The 22500-nt window shown below is 32.8% G+C and overlaps 1 long non-coding RNA gene across 14 annotated transcripts in view; it reads left to right on the top strand.

The window, feature by feature from the left end:
• LOC147843329 (uncharacterized) overlaps nt 1–22500 on the top strand; it is a 121928-nt gene that overhangs the window by 81069 nt on the left and 18359 nt on the right. For 4 of the 14 annotated variants that reach the window (XR_015493045.1, XR_015493049.1, XR_015493041.1 and 1 more), the window contains one exon: nt 20252–20344. The exons of 3 other annotated variants lie outside the window; for them this stretch is intronic. This is a non-coding gene — a long non-coding RNA (uncharacterized LOC147843329). Of the gene's footprint in view, nt 1–6339; nt 6389–13471; nt 13930–14847; nt 15006–17151; nt 17291–20251; nt 20345–22500 lie in introns of those variants that run through there. 7 more of the 14 variants (XR_015493042.1, XR_015493047.1, XR_015493044.1 and 4 more) reach the window with 3 other exon arrangements.

The raw sequence follows: 22500 nt of genomic DNA, 5'->3' as shown, positions 1-22500 counted from the left end.
TAGGGCACCTTAGAGCATTTACACAAAGCCAGGATAAGAAAATATCATTTATATCGTCCTGTAGGGGGAGGAGAGTCAGTAAATTTGACAGGTGAAGCGTGTCAGTTTTGCCTTGATTATACGCCCACTTCAATTCACAGGTGATCTTGAAATTTGTCTTTTTCGTCATTCACGGGGCTGGAGATTGCGTTTATGCGCTGCTGTGACAATAAACCGTTAAAAAAAGCTATCCTGCTATCATGAGGGAGAATACATGACAGCCGGGCTTTAATACATTTCGCTGATATTAAATTATTCAAGATGCACTGTCAACACTTCCCACCTGCTTTTCACCACTTCTTCACAGATGCATGCTGGGAAGTTAATGGAAGCTCCTTATCCCGTCTTGGATGCTCGTCCCTTGATAAAGGGCTTTGTAGTGGGAGACTTTAATTCCTGGCTTTTCCAGACAGTGGTTTTCCAGACAGTTTTCTTTCTTTCTTTCTTTCTTTCTTTCTTTCTTTCTTTCTTTCTTTCTTTCTTTCTTTCTTTCTTTCTTTCTTTCTTTCTTTCTTTCTTTCTATCACTTGTTGTTTTTCAAATTGTTTATTTCACCTTTTCATTATTGGACTTTCCTTCCTTCCTTCCTTCCTTCCTTTTTTCTTTTTCCATTCTTTACTCATTTCTTTCACTTATTTTTTATGCTCTATCACTTGATTTTCATGTTGTTTCTTTCACTTTTTCCTCATTTGACTTTCTTTCTTCCTTCTGCTGTTTTCTTTCCTTCCTTACTTCCTTCCTTCCTTCCTTGCTTATTTATTTATTTCTTTTCTTTCTTTCTTTCTTTCTTTCTTTCTTTCTTTCTTTCTTTCTTTCTTTCTTTCTTTCTTTCTTTCTTTCTATCACTTGTTATTTTTTTATATTGTTTTTTTCACCTTTACATTATTGGACTTTCCTTCCTTTCTTAGTTCCTTCTTTCCTCCTGCCCGTGCGCCCTTCCTTCCTTCCTTCCTTCCTTTTTTATTTTTCCCTTCTTTACTCATTTCACTTATTCTTTTACGTTCTTTCACTTGTTTTTTTAAGTAGTTTCGTTCACTTTTTCCTAATTTGACTTCTTCCCTCCTGCTTTTCTTCCTTCCTTCTTTCCTTCCTTCCTTCCTTTCTTTTTTCCTTCTTTCCTTCCTTCCTTGCCTCCTTCCTTCATTCGTTGCTTTCTTCATTCGTTGCTCTTCTTTCTTTCTTTCTTTCTTTCTTTCTTTCTTTCTTTCTGTCTTTCTTTCTTTCTTTCTTTCTTTCTTTCGTTTTTCAGCCTTTTACTTTTTTCCTTCGCTTGTTCTTTTACTTTGTATCACTTGTTATTTTTCACGTTGTTTCTTTCATTTTTTTATCATTTGACTCCTTCGTTTCTTCCTTCCTTCATTCCTTGCTTCTTTCTTTCCTTGCTTCCTTCGTTCTTTCCTTTTTTCCTTCCTTCCTTTGCTCCTCCTTTCTTTCTTTCTTTCTTTCTTTCTTCCTTCCTTCTTTCCTTTCTTTCTTTTTTTGTATAGAAAGCAAAACGGTAGAGCAAAGATGACAAGTCCTTTTGAATATTCTGAAAGATACAGAATTTTCACAAAACACACATTTATTGTTATGCTTTGATGTAACCATGGTATTTCAATTCTCTCTCTTAAGCTGTAAAGATAGGGTTTGGTATTTGTTTTGATTTTAAATCAAAAGTTTTATTATTAAATTTATATATATTTGTTTTATTTTTACTTTATTTATTTATTTATTTATTTATTTATTTATTTATTGATTGATTGATTGATTGATTGATTGATTGATTGATTGATTGATTGATTGATTGATTGATTGATTGATTTATTTATTTTGTGCACAGACCAATCATTTAACATGAAAAGACCTCAATGCATCTTTAGTAGGTACAACTATTAATTATTGCCTGTATATGTTCCCCCCCCCCCCCCCCCCAATGTGTGGATAATCATTGACTTTGAAGTTAAGAATCACTAAGTGTAGAATTTTAGTTTCAGCTAAAAATCAATGTTCTGTTAAAAAATGTTGCCTATAGGAAGTACTTATATATTTTATATATCTATCTATATATAGATATAAATTACAAAATAATGTTAGCCAGATTAACATTATGATCAAGTATGGGTAACCTTCAGTTGTGTATATATATATTGAGAGAAGATGAACTATTGCCACCAGCTCTGGAAAGAAAAGTGTATTATATCTTTCAGATACTCTCTGATGATCTGACATTGTTTGTGGCTGTCAATGGTATCATGCATTCTAATGTAAAGTCTTACCGGTGTAATAAAATTCTCATTAACACAAGGCTCCACTTGGAAGGAAAGGCAGGGTTGAGCATCTGCTGAGGTGCTTTAAAGTGTCAACATCTACAAGATCAAACAACAATTGCAAAAATGCTGGCAGCTCTATTATTTATAGAAAACCCCTTTTCTTCTGCTCCTTCCTCTTTTCTCATTAATTGGTATTAATCTGTTGACACATGCTATAGAAATAAACATTATCGCGAGCGGTTATTATGGACGTATTATAGATATTGTAAGGTAGTAGGAGCATGATTTGAGGTTATATACATAAATACAGTGTCAGTTTGTATAAAACAACAATGGATTTAGGAAACACACACACACACACACACACACACACATATATATATATATATATATATATATATATATATATATATATATATATATATATATATATATATATATATATATATATATATATAATATTAGTAATAATAATAATATTAATAATAATTGAATACATAAATAATTGAATAAATGTGTATATTTATATAGTTTCTTTATTATTTTTATTTATTAAAATAATTAAATAACACAAGTGGTCATATAATACTGAACATTGAATTAAACTATATATATAATAAACTATATATATTAAACTATATATATAATATTAGTAATAATAATAATATTAACAATAATTGAATACATAAATAATTGAATAAATGTGTATATTTATATAGTTTCTTTATTATTTTTATTTATTAAAATAATTAAATAACACAAGTGGTCATATAATACTGAACATTGAATTAAACTGTTTGCAGATCAGCTGGTAAAATACTCAGAGCTCATTTATTGTCTGATTGATTTGATCCATAATACAGCCATGTCTCCTGTGCGCCTGAGATTGATTCAGATTGATTCATGAATCATTAAAAAAATGGAGCATCAAGCTTCAGTCTTGACGCGCTCGCTTCTGAACTTAAGTGTGGAAGGTAATTATTGCTTTTATCCCGAGATAAAGAAGCACATTGAATCCTTAGGGCTTGTGAGAGATCTGCCAGGTTGAGGTCTGGACGTGAGGTGTTCACATGTGTCTTCTGAAACGCTAATATGTGCATTAAGGGACCTCATATCACTCGACCCCGTCACCCCCAAGAAAATGACTCTCATATGGCTTTCTAATGATGCTGTACATTAGCCATAAAACGGCAATAACTAATGCATTATTCAGGCTGAAATTACAGCTAGGTAATCATTTGAACTTAGCAATTACAGAGAGAGAGAGAGAAAGAGAGTGTGTCAGCTTGTCTGTGCAGATTACTGCTAAGAAAAAATCCAAGACTTCATCATCTTGCTTCTGAAAATTCAGCTGCTTCAAGTCCAAAGATGAAGCTTAATGAGACTGTTAATAAATAGTTATGTAGGATATGTTGTGCTTATGGTCTTGTGAATGATGGGCAGTTTCATTCTGAAATATAAAGTAGGGATGTTATAGTCACTAAGATATTATTTTAGAGATTTGTGATTGATTACTGAGACAATAGGGCCGAATACATGGATTTGGAATATAATGCGTTTGCTTTAGTCAAATAGACATGAAGAACTAAAGTAGTTGAGAGTAAATAATTTTGTACTGTACATGATGTAAAATATATTAATTATTTATTTTATATTTTATTATTTTAATTTTCTTGTAATGCTTACCACTTTTTAGTTTCAACATTTTAGTTTCTACATTTTCTTCTATTTTATAGTTATTTTTGTAGTTTTTAATTATTTATTATTGTTTTTATTTAAAATTAGTTATTAGTGTATTTTTTATTATTAGTTTTGAGTTTATTTATAATATCAGTTATTATTATTATTATTATTATTATTATTATTATTATTATTATTATTGCTATTATTATTACTGTTTTAAGTTATTTTATTTTAATATTTTTCTTTTTTTATTTTACAGTTAATTTTATTTCATTATTTATTTATTTACACATTTAAATTAATTTATTTAATTTTTGCCGTTTTTTATTATTTGTTATTTTTAAATTTTCATGATAATTTGTTCAGAATTTTATATTTTTAATTGTTTTTATAATTTATTATTTTAATTATTACTTTTTTTTGTTCAGTTAATTTTATTTTATAATTTACTTATTTTTACATTATATTTATTTAATTAGTTTTTGTAGTGTTTTATTATTTGTAATTTTTATTTTTATTTAAAATTTTGTTTAATTTTTTTATATTTGTATTTATTATTATTATTTATTCATTTATTTACCTTTTATGATCACGTTAGCTCATAGAATAAAGACTTGGTTTGGGATTTTTAGGGGTGAATACTGTCTTAGATGTTCATTTTTTACCACATTCTATATATTCTTCTCTCTTTTTACTATAATTTATGCTTGCTTTTGTGCGTGTGTGAGTGTGTTTGTGTGTGTGTCTGTGCGTGCGTGCGTGTTTGTGCATGTGTGTGCATGGACGTGCCTGTCTGCATGCATGTATTAACTCATAACCCAAACTAGACACCATTTGGGATCTCGAGGTGAATGTAATTGCATTTGTTTGTATATTATGCTTATTTATGAATAATTAATATCTAAGCTCTGACAGCTGGAGTCAGTTACAATAAAGAAAAGCGCATTATTGTAAGAATAATAATTATACAAAAGCTGGGGGTTGCACCAGGACACAGATTTGACAGAAAGCTCTGATTATTTATTAGGTCTGATTAAAAACTTTTTGCATTGTCAGTCTCGTCTAGTGTTTAGTCTGAAGTCTGGAGAACGGGTTTGTGAGCTGATCTGTGTGTTGGCTCCTCTGGGTCTCCATCTCTATAAACACAACACTCGATGAAAGCTCATTTGAGCCTGTCTCTTCTCTTTCTGTCAGAAAACATCACGTCAACAGCCTTGTGACTGCGCTATCGCTGACGCTGGAGGTAATTAACCCTGGAATTAAAACTGTCAGATCAAACACCAGACAAACTGCCTCCCTTTCCATTTCTGCTCGCTTTCTCGTTCTGGTTTCACTACTTAACTTCTGTTCAGATTATTTGGTACACATTTTTTTTTCTTTTTCTTTCATGGAACACATTTTGTAGACACAGAAAATTCAACTGGAATTAACTTCTGAAGCACTGACAGGGAATATGTTCAATATCGTAATTATGTTCCAAGGATGAATTGTAAACCGAGTATGTCAACATATATGCTCATTCTGAAAATGTACCACTGTATATATTTTTTTTAGCACATAATAATACAATTTTAAACACAATTTTGGCCACAAAATAATAACAACAATAATAATAATAATAATAGTAATAGCAATAATAATAATAATAATAATAATAATAATAACAACAACAACAACAACAATAATAATATTAATAATAATAATAATAATAAATAGTAAATACTACTACTACTACTAATAATAATAATAATAATATAATAATAATAATAATAATAATTATTATTATTATTATTATTATTATTATTATTATATTTTTAAATAATTTTGCTATTCAATAATAGCAGCATTTTTATAATAATAATAATTATTATTATTATTATTATTATTATTATTATTATTGATAATAATAATAACAATAATAATAATAATAATAATAATAATAATAATATTCTTTTTATCGCACAGTATTTCCTATAATATTACTACAATATTTCCACAGTATTTTTTTTTCTTTTTTTTTCTTTTTTTTTAGTATTACAGTATTTCCAGTGTTCCCTGTCATAATAATAATAATAATAATAATAATAATAGTTTTAAAAAGCTTTGAAATTTGATATCATCATGTAATACCTGATGCATTTTGACAGTAAAACTTTTGTTATGATTCAGTTAAATTTAAATTTATCTGTGCATTATTTTCCTTGTATTGAAAAAAATTAAATAAAACCCAAGGCCTAAAATGAAAGGACTAGCATCACTATTTGGCACCTGGTTATGCTGGATTGCAGGTGCTTCTATGAAGACGACACTGAAAATCCCATGAACTCAAGTGGCTGTTTTGTAAACTTGTTGTCTTTTTTTGCAGCTGTACCTTTAAGACCTCCTGCCTCGCCGTCTGCAAACAAGGGCAAAGTGTACGTACTCTCGTGTCACATATGTTGTGTTCCACATCAAAACTTTCATAGAGAAATAATTAAGATAAATGATGCATGTAATAAGTATTAAATAGTGGCGAAATATGCAACCTCTAAAGTGAGCAAGCGAGCGTGCTGTCTGCATCTCTTCTCCCCGGTGGACAGGGACCATCTGGCCATGGCCATTATCACTGACCCTGATGTCAGGCTCCTTAGCAGGGGGAAGAGGGCTCAAACATCCCTGGGTCCGGCCCCGCGCACACCTGACTGCAACTCCACAACCTTGCAGAAGTGTGAGGGGACGAATTACAAAGTCACTCGTATGATACCAGTATGGCTTAACAAGAGGCTTCACTTTATTAAAGAGTTCAGTTCACGCAAAACTGAAACTTTGCTGTTAGTTTACTCACCCTTAGACCTTCTGGGATGCTGGAGACTTGAGTTGTGTTCTTCAATACACACTGTAAGAAATGCAGGGTTCCACACAGTTCCTTCATGTTGTGCCATTCATTCATTATTTTCTTTTTTTTCGGCTTAGTTCCTTTATTAATCTGGGGTTCCCACAGTGGAATGAACCGTCAACTTATCCAGCATATGTTTAATGCAGCGGATGCCCTTCCAGCATCAACCTAACACTGGGAATCAACCATACACTCTTGCATCCACAAACATACACTACAGCCGATTTAGCTTCTGCAATTCCCCTATAGCGCATGTCTTTGGACTTGTGGGGAAAACCGGAGCACCCGGAGGAAACCCACACGAACAAGAAGAGAACATGCAAACTCAGAAATTCCAACGGACCCAGTCACGGCTCAAACCAGCTACCTTTTTGCTGTAAGGAGATGGTGCTATTCACTGCACCACCATGACGCCACATGTTGTCTTAACACAAATCAACTTTATTGTTTTTACTAATTAAAGTGGATTGAACATAAAATAATTAAGTTGTCCCCCAAAAACTTGAAAGAATTGTGTTATTTCAACTCATTTTTAAAAAGTAGTTTGAACAAGCAAGTCATTTATTGAGTGCAGTAAAGGTTTCGTGAAAACAAAATCAATGGCTCTCATTCACTAAACAATTGTATGCTTAAATTTGTTTGTGAAATGTGCGTACTGATGTTTTCACAAATAAATGATGATTCATTGAAAACTTTCAAACTTAATTTTTGGGTAAATATTTATTAAAAAAATAATAATAATATATATATATATATATATATATATATATATATATATATATATATATATATATAGTTGAAATCAGAATTATTATTATAATTATATAATATAAAATATATTATTATTAGCCCCCTTGATTTTTAAATCAACCATTTCCCAAATGATAATTAACAGAGCAAGGAAATTTTTACAGTATGTCTGATAATCCTTTATTTCTTCTGCAGAAAGTCTTATTTGTTTTATTTCAGCTAAAATATAAGCAGTTTTTAATTAAAAAAAAAAAACATTTTAAGGAAAAAATTATTTGCCCCTCATTATTACCTTTTTTCCGATCGTCTACAGAACAAACTATCGTTATACAATAACTTGCCTAATTATCCTAACCTGCCTAATTAACCTAGTTAAGCCTTTAAATGTGACTTTAAGCTGTATAGTGTCGAAGTGTCAAAGTTTTAATCGAAGTGTCTTAAAAAATACCTAGTAAAATATTATTTACTGTCATCATGACAAAGACAAAACAAATCAGTTATTAGAAATGAGTTATTAAAACTATAATGTTTAGAAATGTGTTGAAACAATCTTCTCTCTGTTAAACAGAAATTGGGGAACAAAATAAAGAGGGGGGCTAATAATTCTAGGGGGCTAATAATTCTGATATGTACATATATATCCATACACACTCATTCACACATACACAACGACCAATTTAGCTTACCCAATTCACTTATACCACATGTCTTTAAACTTGTGGGGGAAACTGGAGCACCCAGAGGAAACCCATGTGAACACGGGGAGAACATGCAAACTCCACACAGAAATGCCAACTGACCCAGCCGAGGCTCGAACCAGCGACCTAAAATTAGCTGAAACAACACAATTCTGGAAATTCTGGGGGGGGAAACATAAATGTTTAATGTTCATTCTGCTTTGACTTTACTTAACATTAGATAATTAGATATGATATTTTCAGTGTGGGTAAAAAGTAGATCTTCCCGAAATAAAACAAATAAGACTTTCTCCAGAAGAAAAAAACATTCTAGGAAATACTGTGAAAAAAAAAACCTTGCTCTGTTCCACATCATTTGTAAAATATTTGAAAAAAAAAATGAATAGGAGGGCTAACAATTTTGACTTCAACTGTATATCCAAAAGTAATGTCAAGTTTGGTAAAGGAAAAATTATGATTTGGGGTTACATTCAGTATGGGGGAGTGCAAGAGATCTGCAGAGTGGATGGCAACATCAACAGCCTGAGGGTATCAAGACATTTGTGCTGCCCATTACATTACAAACCACAAGAAAGGGGAAATTTTTCAGCATGATAGTGCTCCTTCTCATACTTCAGCCTCTACATCAAAGCTCCTGAAATCAAAGAAGGTCAAGGTTCTCCAGGATTGGCCAGCCAAGTCACCAGAGATGACCATTATTGAGCATGTCTGGGGTAAGATAGAGGAGGAGGCATTGAATCCAAAGAATCTTGATGAACTCTGGGAGTCCTGCAAGAATGATTTCTTTGCCATTCCAGGTGACTTTATTAATACGTGATTTGAGTCATGCAGAGATGTATAAATGCAGTCCTCCAAGCTCATGGGAGTCATACACATTATTAATTATTTTTCCACTGCAGCATGACTTTATATTCTATACTGTACATTAGTTATGGTAATTAAAATTACTTTTGTCTAAGTAAAGTCAGACCTTACTGTCCTGATTAAATTGTTAGAAATCAAGGCATGATCATATTTTATTTTGGTAAAATAAGCTGAATTAATTGCCTTTCTTATAAGCCAAGTTTGATACTAAATAATCAACTAGAAGTCAAGTTATTATTTCTTGTTCCTAAAACTTGGATAAGCAACAAGACTTTTGTCAGGTAGTGTAGTTTTACTTAGCTAAGAAACAAGTACATTGTGAATGTTTTGAGTCTATCCCACACTGTCTTTCTCAGTCATTTGATGGCAAAGTAATTCTGAATAGTACAGTCTCTCTATCCACAGTACAGTACCTGCAGTAATTGATTGAACAGCCTCCAACAGAAAAATCCAAAATTTAGCTATAAACTCATGCTGTTGCAAGGCATTGCGTGAATTAATTTTGAAGTGCTTAGCATGATTGCAGTGATAGAAAATAGAATCAGATTAACCTGTATTTCATCATCTACTGATACAATATTGTCTGTGTAAAAGTCTCTTTCATCAATTGTACAAGGTGATTTCAGATCCCCCCCGAACACACACACACACACACACACAAATTTTGTACTAAATTAAACTAACTTCCACAACTACACAAAGCCCCAACCATCCAAAAAAACATGTCAGCCAATCACATGTCAGCATACTCCAGGATTCACAAGAGAGTTGATTATGGCTGGAAAATATCTGGACTCAGAAATGCTTACACTATGATACTCACAATGGAAGTACAGAGCATCAGACAACCCTCATTAAAAAGTATAGCCACGAGGCGATGTGTTTTGGCAGGTGACATAATTACTTACTGAGCTTGTCTGAAGTTTGGCAAATGTTCAACTCATCATTAACCATTTGCACCGCAGAGCCGCTAGCTTTTAGATATCAAGTTTACACGGAGGATTGGGAGTTATATTGGAAACACATAATCAGAATGTAGCTATGCAGTGGCACAGTAGGTAGTGCTGTCGCCTCACAGCAAGAAGGTCGCTGGTTTGAACCTCGGCTCAGTTGGCGTTTCTGTGTGGAGTTTGCATGTTCTCCCTGCATTCGCATGGGTTTCCTTTGGGTGCTCCGGTTTCCCCCACAGTCCAAAGACATGCGGTACAGGTGAATTGGGTAGGCTAAAATTGTCTGTAGAGTATGAGTGTGTGTGTGTGTGTGTGTATTTGTTCATTTATTTTCTTGTCGGCTTAGTCCCTTTATTAATCCGGGGTCGTCACAGCGGAATGAACCGCCAACTTATCCAGCACGTTTTTACGCACCGGACGCCCTTGTATGTGTGTGTGTGTACTACAGTACCATGAGCTCCATGGTACTATATGTCGAGGCACTTAACCACTAGGCTATTGGCACCGAAGCACATGGTGTATTTATTTTTGATTTAGATTGACACACATGCAAATTATAACAGGGTACATGCTGAAGCATGCTAATAGGACTTTTAATTTGCAAGTAACCTGAGTTTAGCGATTTCGGTGAACTGTACACCAATGCAAAAATCAGCACGTTTAAGGTCAGTTTTCTTTAAAAATCAGCGATCTCCACTGGCTGAGTGATATCTGAAATAAACTGGGTCTCAGATTATACAACAAGCACTGCATTAAATGACATTTTCCCATGCCATGCCTTTATAATATGAGCATTTATTTTACCCCAGTATATTCATTGGAGCTTCTGCGCTAGCCTGATTCTGTGCGAGTAAAAGGCCTGTTGTCTTGTTATACGCTTGAACAACTAAATGAATGCAAAAGTTTATTTAACTGGATGTATTTTAATTACATTACAACATCAATGCTGTAAAAGGAACCTTATAAAATGGAAAAAAAATTCACAATAACAGGTCACTGGAAGTCTATCAGTATGGGAACAACACTAGTTCGGCATAAACCCTATTGTTTAAATACCAGTTGTGAATTCTGATTAACCAACCTTCAAGGCTTTCAGTAACATCTAATCACAACAGTAAAGAAACAACTGGGGTCCGTTCTTCGTACCTCGCTTAAATGATCTAAGATGATTTGACAGATGCTGGATCTTTTAATCTTGATAACTGATCTCTCGCTAATTTGGTTCTTCAAACAAGTTCGCAAATCAGATTAGAATGGCTGTTTCTCAATATGCGTTCTTCAGCGGTCTTGCGTCCTCGTGTTCTCGTGAAACGTCATCATCAGCTGCCCAAGTTCAGTTCCAATACTCAAGACCGCAAGTACGGAGGACACATAAAACTTCCCGGATGTGTTCTTGATATCGAGGACGCAACGATGCAGACTTGAGCACCGAACTCGCACTGGAAGTCCCAGAAGTCATTGCGACTGGAGGTGGGAAGCGCTGCATTTTATTTAGATTTATTATTAAAGTTCAGAGATATAACTTATTTACCTCAGGAGTTTCCCTAAATGAAACGGTGAACGTAAACATTACCATGGACATCTTAATAAAGTAATAAACACATTAAGGGTTGTTTGTTTGCTGAAATTCGTATTAAAATCAGTTTTATTTATATTGTGCAACAAATATTTATAATGTTTTTATGCAAAGTATATATTTTGAAAAGGGGAAAAACAATAAATCGTTGTATGAAGGCTGTAATGTTTAAATAATTTAACATTTAAAACACGTGAAGGTCATGTGACCATCAGGAAGAACGCAGCATCTCAATTCTCAAAGGACGCATTCTCTGCCCTCGCGGTCTCCTGAGTTTGTTCTTCCGAGGACACATGGCAAGACCGGTCTCCACAAGAACACAAGTCCGTTCTCTGCGTTCTTGGAATTGAGAAACAGCCAATGTCTGGATGAACTGATCTGAGATCGCTGCGTGTGTTGTGAAGGACAGATCTATCGATCCTCGAAATCATGATCATCAATGCAACGATTGGCTGACGGCACAGCAGCGTAATGACATCATCTGATTAAGATTCAACTATCCCTGTGAGCAAAATTACATCAAATTAGCAGTAAACGGCTTGTTAAATATGACACGCAATAACTTTCCACATTTGTTGTGAGCTGCAGGCTTTACACTTTCATGTGTCAAGAGTATTCATCATGCATTTCAGTGCATATCAGTGTATTTAGTTCTACATTTAGAAAAGTTTTTCTTTATTATAGTAGCCATTTTTTAATCGGTGTAAAGAATAACTGGTTGTTTACAAAAGCATTTTCATATTGGTAAAGGCCTCTGCAGCTTTTGTGAAGCATCAAATCACTGGCATATTAACTATCAAAACATGTTTATGACTGCATAAATCTATTATTGCTTTAAAAAAAGTCACATATTGTGCATTTTATATACAAATTGTACTAAAGTGATCTAAAAAGTTCATATCAATAAGTTTTCTCTTTGCACCACCAGGTGGCAGTCTTTTTACTTTCATTTAGAGGGTGCAGATTGCATAAGTTTTATTAATATGTATAACTTTATTTATTTTATTAATGACTATAGCTTTATTATATATTTAATAACTTTATTATTAACTTTATTTATATATAACTTTATTTAGTTATATATATATATATATATATATATATATATATATATATATATATATATATATATATAGTTAAAAAATATGTACAATTTTCCCAAGTGTATATAACTATACTGTAAGAAAATATCAGAATTCGGAACATACTTTCTTTATTATCTTTGCTCAAACTAAGCCGATCTAATCCTGTTTATATGAATTGAACCTGCTCCCGATCAGGTTTGAGCTAGCAGAACTGTTGCTATGACAACAACTCTCGAATCAGCTTTGAAGAACGAAACGATCCTGGATCGTGTCAAATCGTCAACATCCAAATCCAGCTAACTGAGTAATCCACATACGAAGAACGGACCACTGGCCATTTAAAAACAAAATAACACAACAGTTCGTCTCTCCAAGCGTCTCTGTGACTATTTAAACCTGAACCCACTGAGAAATACCTGGGAATGAAACAGTTTCTAAAACCCAGGTCATTGTGTAAACGCTATTGCGTTCAAAGATGGAATGAATTACTCTGAAAGCCCCTATTGTTCGCTACGCCTTCTAATGCGAGCACCTAACAACCAAATAAACCCGGAGTCTTGCAAGGTAATTGCATTGTTTAGTTTCACCGAATGCATTTCTCTCAATGTCCTACGCCGAAATCTCTGATCACAACTTCACTTTGCTCACTTTGAAAGAGACAGATGGAACTTTGTCTGTTTTCTGTTGTGTTTTTTTCAGGCGGTATTATTGATGCAAGAATAGGAGGAATGCTTTGACATTTGGTCCGATGCCCTGGCTTATGTGTAAGGTACTAATTAGCAGAGAAAACACTGTCAAACTGCCATATGGTAGGAGAGAAGAAGCAGCTTGCCAAGTACAGCTACAGTCCTGAACATTTGCGACCGCAAACGTTTGTCAAGACAGCTTGTGTCAGGTATTATATGTAAATGTAGGCTAAATTAATCAGCGCGCTAATGTTTGCAGCTCTCTTTTTTGCCTCTCTCCTCTTTGTTCCTCTTGTCCTCAAGGTTATTGTCAAACACTTTTAGTGTCTTTGTCCTTGTGCATTTTTATGCTCGGTTAGCTGGTATTATCGGAGTTAAAGTTGATTTCAGAAGATAATAAAACTCAATGCCATGTTCCATTGAAAAAAAAATTATATTTGAGTTTTTGTCTTGTTTCTAGCCTTGTTTTTTAAATAAAAAAACATTTTCAATAAAAGCAAAACAAATATCGTCCTGTTTGCAGAAATAACATGTCAAAATGAAGTGAGTAGGTGTCATGGTGGTGCAGTGGGTAGCAAAATCGCCTCACAGCAAAAAGGTTGCTGGTTCGAGCCTTGACTAGGTCAGTTGGCATTTCTGGATGCTTGGCCATTTCGTCTTATCCAATATCCATTGGGAGGCTGCTATCGCAAATGGACCTGTCAGACGAACGCCGCTCACTTTAACAATAATTTTGCAGAACAACTGTGCTTATCACTGGGTGATAAACTGTTATGATACGCTGAAAGCATTATGTAAACAATATACAGTTAAAGTCAGAATTATTAGCCCCCCTTTGATTTTTTTTTTTTTTGATTTTTTAAATATTTCCCAGAGCAAGGAAATTTTCACAGTATGTCTGATAATATTTTTTCTTCTGGAGAATGAAATATTTGCTTTATTTCGGCTAGAATAAAAGCAGTTTTTTTTTATTTTTTTAATAACCATTTTAAGGACAAAATTATTAGCCCCCTTAAGCTAAATATTTTTATCAATAGTCTACAGAACAAACCATCATTATACAATAACTCACCCCAGCTTAATTACCCTAACCTGCCTAATTAACCTAGTTAAGCCTTTGAATGTCACTTTAAGCTGTACAGAAGTGTCTTGAAAAATATCTAGTCAAATATTATTCACTGTCATCATGGCAAAGATAAAATAATCAGTTATTTGATTTTATCTAGTTAATAACAAAAGATATACCACCTGATCTCGCCTTGTTTCCATGTCATTTCTCGCATGCGTTTGCTTGTGAGACAGTTTGTGCACCAAAACAAAGTTGTGTCCAAACTTGTGTCCTCCTTAGTGGACATTGCGTTTTTATGAATTTTATTTGAATTTTTTTAGCTACTCTTTCAAGTCCTGTTGTACTGTTCAGAGGACATCCTGGGCTTTCTAGTGATATGTCATTGGATTGGCTGGCATGCTAGGAACCACTTCTTACACTGCATCTAAAATGGCCGACATACAAAAAAAAGCCCATTTTATGGGAAGGAGAGAGGAATGTAAAATTTAGCTTTTTAAAAGTTTTTTTACTATTATTATTACATATATATTTGTTTATTAAAGTGTCAGGAACAATACATTTAGCTTTCAAAGCTGTTAACTTGTTTGTGATTCAAAATATCATCCTTTTTTAAATGTCCACTATAGTGGACACCAGGACCATCTTAATGAAATTAATGACTGCATGTTGTAGGGAGCAGAACTGAAGCAGAGGGGATTCTTTATAAGGTAGTTGAGGGAGACTATGATTTAGAGACTGACTATCAGAAAATTTGAGAATTAGAGACAATTAGAGAATGACAATTAGTTTTAAAGTGCTTTTATGTTAAATTAGATTTGGATTAACATCAATTATTTTTAGTTTTTTGTTGTGTTTTTTAAGTTCGGCTCTCTTTCAGACTAAACTGTTTCAGGAGTTTCAATACAAAAGGAAAAATTTGTTTTGTTTTTGTTGCATTAATATTGGATTATTATCCCTTTACAGACATATCCTGTACAGTTTTGTTGTCTGAGTGGTGGTCGTTTTGAACTAAAATGGTTCTGTGGTCCACTACAGTGGACATGCTGTAAAATAAAAATAAAAACAAAATGTAAAAAATCTAAATTGGAGCTTTTTTAACCTAAAGGATGTAGGAAATCACAGAAAAAAAAATAAAAATAAAAAATAAGAAATAAAAATTATCTAGGTCTCAGGAGAATATTGTAATGTCATGCAGTGTGAAACCCCATGTCGCCAATCCATCCTACAATGTAAACACACCAGTGATGAAACTCTAGCCCAGATAGTCATTGTAGCAGTGTGAAAACATCTTTGACACAACATCTTTAAAAATCGTGCAGTCTGAACTATAAATAAGCTATGAGAAGAGGTCCTGACCGGGCGTCAATATGCAAGTCAGTAGTGAGATTGTGCTGGAATTAACAAGCCAAAAACATACTCTAAAGATGAGTTGCTGTCATTATAACTAAGGGGTGTATAGTACAATTAAGAGGTTAAGTAACAGCATGCACTTGCAGAAAGGGAGAAATAATAAGGAACAAAGTGTTTCACTGCACTAATGGGACTTTAGAGGAAGGTACTGATGTGCCATGATGCTCATTAAGACGATAGCAAACAAAGCCGTCCTCGTAATAATCTCGAGAGATTGAGGATTTGAGCTCCTCTCATAGAGACTCCTCGCTCTGCGTTTAAGGCTGTTTGTCCCATTAGTGGTGTTTGCCGTCACGCGGGAATCAATTGGTCGAGCCGTTCTGTCAGAGACTGTAGGATTGACGATGGAGGACGAGGCCGAAAGGCAAACAGAAATGTTTTTTGAGAGGAGAGATAAAGATCAAACCAACCTTTAGGAAGATGAAGGAGGGGGGAACGGCAGAGGAGAGCCCGTAGTGAAATGATTTTCCATCAAAGTTTCATGGTTTTCTTGGAGAGGCGAAGCATGCTGTGCTCGACTCTGCCAGCGTTCAGAAGCTGGTCTGAAAGCGCCACAGCTGAATCTCTTGAAGAAAGGTCACTTTACTGACTTTTTAAAAACGTCACTGCCATTATCAACTGCAGTCCATTAGACAAAATTGTATTTTCTTTTTTCTTCGTCCTCATGTCCTTGAATAGTATTTATTTTCTATTTCAATTCTCTCTCTCTCTCTTTCAGCCATACAGTGAAAAACAAGCATTGATTTTTCAACCTCATCTCATCTTACATTTCACATTGACATATTTGGATCTGCGCTGAAACATAATTAGTGCTTCATAGATTACTTCAACGTTTGTCTGTTACTGATTACAAATGACATTACACATATTCTAGCTACGTTTGATTTCTTTTAGCCCCCCTTTCCAAATTTACTGATTTACTTCAGATTTACTCAAACAGGGGTGTCAACCCTCCCGTTTTTCCCAGGATTCTCCCGTATTTTACAGTTCTATCCTGCTACCATCCCATAAAGGTATTTTCAGTCCTTCTCTGAAGGGTATCAAGAAACATTAAAGAGACAAGCTTCCCTATACGCAACACATAACGCCGAACCACCAGGGGCCGCCCCGTGCTCTTCAATGTGAGTCTTTTCTGTGCTTTCGCTTTGTTTAGGCACAAAAACACTTTGAAATAAATATATAAATAGTGGGATTCCCTTTCCTTTTTATTACAGGTGCCGTCACCCCTCCTATGCAATCCTCAAAACAGTCATATAATGGTGCATGACTGTCAGCTGACCTGCTCCATAGTGATAAATAGACTCTCTTTCCCAAACGGATTCTGTACACGCGGAGTGAAAGTCTGGCTTTTGGGTGCGTGTTTAAACAGACATATACACATTAATTATTAATAATACACATTAATTAACAATAATAATATCTAAATATGTCGATCTTGGTGTTTTTTTTTTTTTAACACAACTAATTTAGTCTTAAATAAGCCTAAAAAGTTAGGAAAGCAGCCGAATGCCTTCATCATAATGTTAGATGACAACTGTTGTTTTATGTAATCAAAAAAAAATTTTTTTTAAAAATTAACATTTTAAAAAGTTTTAATAAATGAGAGATTTATTCGTTGCTCTTTAATCCGAATGTGTGAAATATACAGTGAAGCAACAGCTAATGAGATTTGCTTGATTCTAATTCATTATAACAGCTAATCATTGTAATAAGCTGAACTGTTTTCTAATGCATTTGGTGCTAATGTATATATTTATTTTTTCTTTGTAAATAATAAAACATATTACTGACAATTTAACTGTTTATTTACAATGAAACAGCTCCAAATGAACATATTTAGTGGTTTGGGGATCTTTTAAAGGAGAAGGGAGGGGGGGGGGGGGTGCAAATCCCTTATTTTCACATCCCAGTATTGACAGGTATGGGTACATATGCTGTCAACTTGTAATCAATTAGCATTTTTATCAGTAAAGTTGACAGTCTGTTTGACCACTGATGCAGAAGATAATTTGCATAATGACCAAAGTTAAAGGTCTTTGCACACTGAAGTCCGCAGTTTTCGTATGTGCTTTTTTTAATATTCAAATGCAAAATATTTGTCACGTAAACATAAGTATTATTTTATCCATTCCTTAAAAACGCAAAATATTTTGGAGTCAGTTCAAGCAGTGAGACTTTGTTCTCCTCTCTTCTCCAAAGTAGAAAAAGAAAGAGGATCATGCTACATATTGTGTTCATAAATACTAGCCTACATAGAGAGGAAGGAGAATTTTCATTAAATTTATTTATTTATTTATTTATTTATTTATTTATTTATTTATTTATTTATTTATTTATATTATTTTCTGAATTTTTATTTTATTTTCATTTATGCACATTGAATTTTTAAAATTAATTAATTAATCTATCTATCTATCTATCTATCTATCTATCTATCTATCTATCTATCTATCTATCTATCTATCTATCTATCTATCTATCTATCTATCTATCTATCTATCTATCTATCTATCTATCTATCTATCTATCTATCTATCTATCTTTCTTTCTTTCTTTCTATCTAATTAATTATTATTTTTTTATTATTTTTAATTAAGTATTTATTTATTTAATTATTTTTTATTTATTTATTTTTTTTTATTTATGCACAGTGGAAAACATTTTGTTTATTTATTTTATTTTATTTTATTTAAATTTTATTTTATTTTATAAGTTTTTTTCAATACAATATTGTTTAGACATTTTGCAAGTGTTGAATAAGAAATAGTGTTTCATGTACATTCCACATACAGTTCATGTGAATTATTAAGCTTAAACAAATTACATAATAATTTTTTATGGCTCCGACCCTTTTAAACTTGAGTAAAATATTGCATTATGAAACATTATGATAAGTAAATGCTTTAAATAATGTAACAAGCACACTGAATTGATCTCAATCTGACTGTTTTAATGACTTCAATTTTCTATGAATCTGGAAAGCATGTACTGTACAGTATAGTTGTGTAACATAAACATTTTCTTCCCATTGGAAATGTGTCAGAGAGGCTGATTTATATGCGGCTGCAACTCCAAAACATCTCTGCATATTGCAGCGAAAGCCACTTTCATGTTTTGTGTCATTCAAGCGCACGATAATACCAGAAAATTGCTCAGCTTGACGCTTGATCCTTGCAGACTGAGGTGCGAATGTCACCGGAGTGACGTTTCGAGCGCCGCTGGAGTGACGTTTCTCATATGAGACTTTTATTACGGAAATATTATTGTGCTCAAATTTATTGTTCGCATCAAAAGCTTATAGAACGAAGGAAGCAACCTTAAGGTCTATAACAATATTGCATTGCATTGCAAAGCAGAGTTGAGACCGGAGAGAAAGAGAGAAAGAGGGGGGCTCTCGAATGCTAACCACATTTGAAAAGATGTCCCTGAGAACACAATGAAACAATCTTATCAGTATGTGCATCAGGCCAGAGCTCAGCTGTAAATCAAGACATCAGCACGAGCTGCCAGTGACCTTCTTCCATGCTGATCTGTAGAAGCACACGCCAGCAAATATTGCTCTGGTGGGCCTATAGGAGACCCAGATCTGTGCCTCAATGTAAAAATTACTGGGTTCCACACAATTCCTCCATGTTGTCCCAACATAAATCCATTAAGTTACTTTCAAGGGGACAAAATAAGGTGGGTTGAAGATAAAACCATTGAGTTGTCCCAAAAAAATGTGAGAATTGTCTTGGTTCAACTCATATTAACAACTCAGGCTCATTCTGATTCGGTACCCCTGCATATATTTCTGAAGACGAATATGTCCCAGGAGGTACTTTTTTGCAGTTTTTGTGTTCACAAATCCACCAGAGGCCACTGTGTACGTTTTTTTTTTGAGATCTCATATTTCTAGTGCCATTCGCACCTGCTCTACCAACGCAATCTCATGACAATTCGTAACTTTTTGATTTAGTGGCTAATTCGTATGAATTCGTATGATCTAATTCATACAATTTAGTACGATTTGCTCATCACCCAATGACCGTTGGTTTTAGGGGCGGGGTTGGGTGCCACGCCTCTTTTTTAAAATCGTACATTTTCGTACGACTGAAACAAATTTGTACGAATTAGCCACTAAACTGACAAAAATTTAAATACTTAAGTTTCCTCAATGTTTTCAAAAGCTATCCAAAAAAAAGCCCTCACCTGATTTTTACCACATTTTCAGATTTTACCACATCCTCACCTTGTTATTTACTTGTTTATTATTCTTTTGCCTCTTGTTTTTGTCTTACCTGCTTTCTGGAATTGATTTTCTTCGGATTCGAGCCCCGTTGTCGTGGTCAACTCCTCTCTGCGTCTCAAGTCTGCCAACGTACGACAACGTGGACAAACTGGTAACTGGTATGCATCTATAAGGAGGTAAGCGGTCAGCTGGTAAACACGAAAAGTGCTTTAAAGGTAAAATGCTGCCATACATACTTATATCTGCGTAATTCCCAATCTCCAGAAATGTATATAGGGCTACGCTTTTAAAATGAGCCCATGTTGCAATTTTGAGTGCTCATCCACTAGACAGGACACTGCAAAAACCAAAAATTGTATAATAAATTGAATGAATACAATACATTGAATGAATTACATTTCAATCCAATTCTAAAAACATTTTTTCAGTAATTTTCTATCATTGTTATTCAGCTTTATTTTGTAAAGATGGTACTTTGGTAAAGAATTAGTTCACTGTAAAAAAAATTCTAGGTTCCACACAATTGATTTGTCAATTGACAACTGGAAACAATAAAATTATTTATATATATATATATATATATATATATATATATATATATATATATATATATATATATATATATATATATATATATATATATATATATACAAACGTAAGTGGTTAAGTTAAATAAATTTGTCACAAAAAACTTCAAGATTTGTGCTGTATCAGCTTATTATAAAAATGTAGTTTGAACAAACAGCAAATGTTTTTTGAATGAGCTAAAACTAGCTGCAGAACTATAGTAATACCAATATCATAGAATTGAACTAATTGGCTTTGTCTACAGTTAGATACATTTATACCACATCAGTGTCATTTAACAGATTAAATCTAATAGTATTCGATTTTAACAGATTTAGATTGTTGTTGTTGTTGTTGTTGTTGTTGTTGTTGTTGTCATCATATCAGTGTGTTAATAATATTTATTTAAGAAAAGTATTCATTGATAAATTGATATTAGAAAAAAATGTTTTAATAATTATTGTTATATTATTTTTATTATTACTAATACAGCAGTTATTTTTTTGCATATTCATCCTGTTAGTATCAATACTACTACTACTACTACTACTACTAATAATAATAATAATAGTAGTAGTAGTAGTAATTGTAATAATAATAACAATAATAATTAGTTTGATGTTTTAATAATAGTTATTTGCTTCTTTCATTATTAATATTATTATTATTATTATTATTATTATTATTATTATTATTATTATTATTATTATTGTTGTAGTTGTTGTAGTTGTTGTTATTATTGTTATAATAATAATAATAATAATAATAATAATTATTATTATTATTATTATTATTTCTATTATTTTATTATTATTATCATTGTTGTTGTTGTTAATATTATTATTATTAATTTTGTTGTTTTTAATAATAATACTCAGTGTGTTGTTAATAATAATAATAATAATAATAATAATTATTATTATTATTATTATTATTAGAATTCTAAAAATATTTTCATAATTATTAGTTTGCGTATGCATTCTATTAATAATAATAATAATACTTAGAATTAAAAAAATATTTTCATAATTATTAGTGTGTATATTCGTTTTATTAATAATAATAATGATTTATTGAAAAATGCCACTCACCTTCAAAAATTGAGGTCATCTGACAACAGTCTAGCATTTTGCTTTATAGAATATATTTGTTAACATATTAAATACCCTGATCAGGTAGCAGTAAGCCAGTGTTCAGCTTTTAAAATTTGCCAGTGCAGTGAGAGTTCATTTGGACCACACATTTCACTCTCTCACAGCTCTTTCTCACACTTACAGAACACATTTGCAAACTTCTAAGTGAATATCATGCCCTAAATGAACAGAATTAAAACTTTCTGAAGGTCATTTTTTTTCCAGAGTTAACACTGACTTCTTGCACCATATCAGTGAGTAAAAATAGCTTTGCTCTTTTAATTCATTTCCGATGGAAAGCATATTAAAAGAGCACATATAAAAAGAACAGCCATTTTAATAGGGGAAAAATGTCCTCATTTCCACTCTATTTATATTAGAAGATTTAACAGGTGAAAGATTTAATAGCGTCGGAGGTCTGGTTTCATCAGGAGATTATAAAACAAGGTGGCTAATAAGCCCAATTTCGCTCAAATGTAAAACATAATAATAAATTAAGACAAAATGAGCTTTGTGGTCAAATTATTAAATATTTCATGCAAATATTATAAGAGCTCTTGCACGGATATCATTTAATAACTCACAGGAAATCAGTTCTTTCCCAAAGAGACTCGGCCGTATAACTTTACATT

This window comes from Danio rerio, chromosome 6 (assembly GCF_052040795.2).
Source record: "Danio rerio strain M-AB ecotype USA chromosome 6, GRCz13ab, whole genome shotgun sequence".
In the NCBI taxonomy this organism is placed as follows: Eukaryota; Metazoa; Chordata; class Actinopteri; order Cypriniformes; family Danionidae; genus Danio; species Danio rerio.
This window is presented reverse-complemented; position numbering and strand designations above follow the sequence as displayed.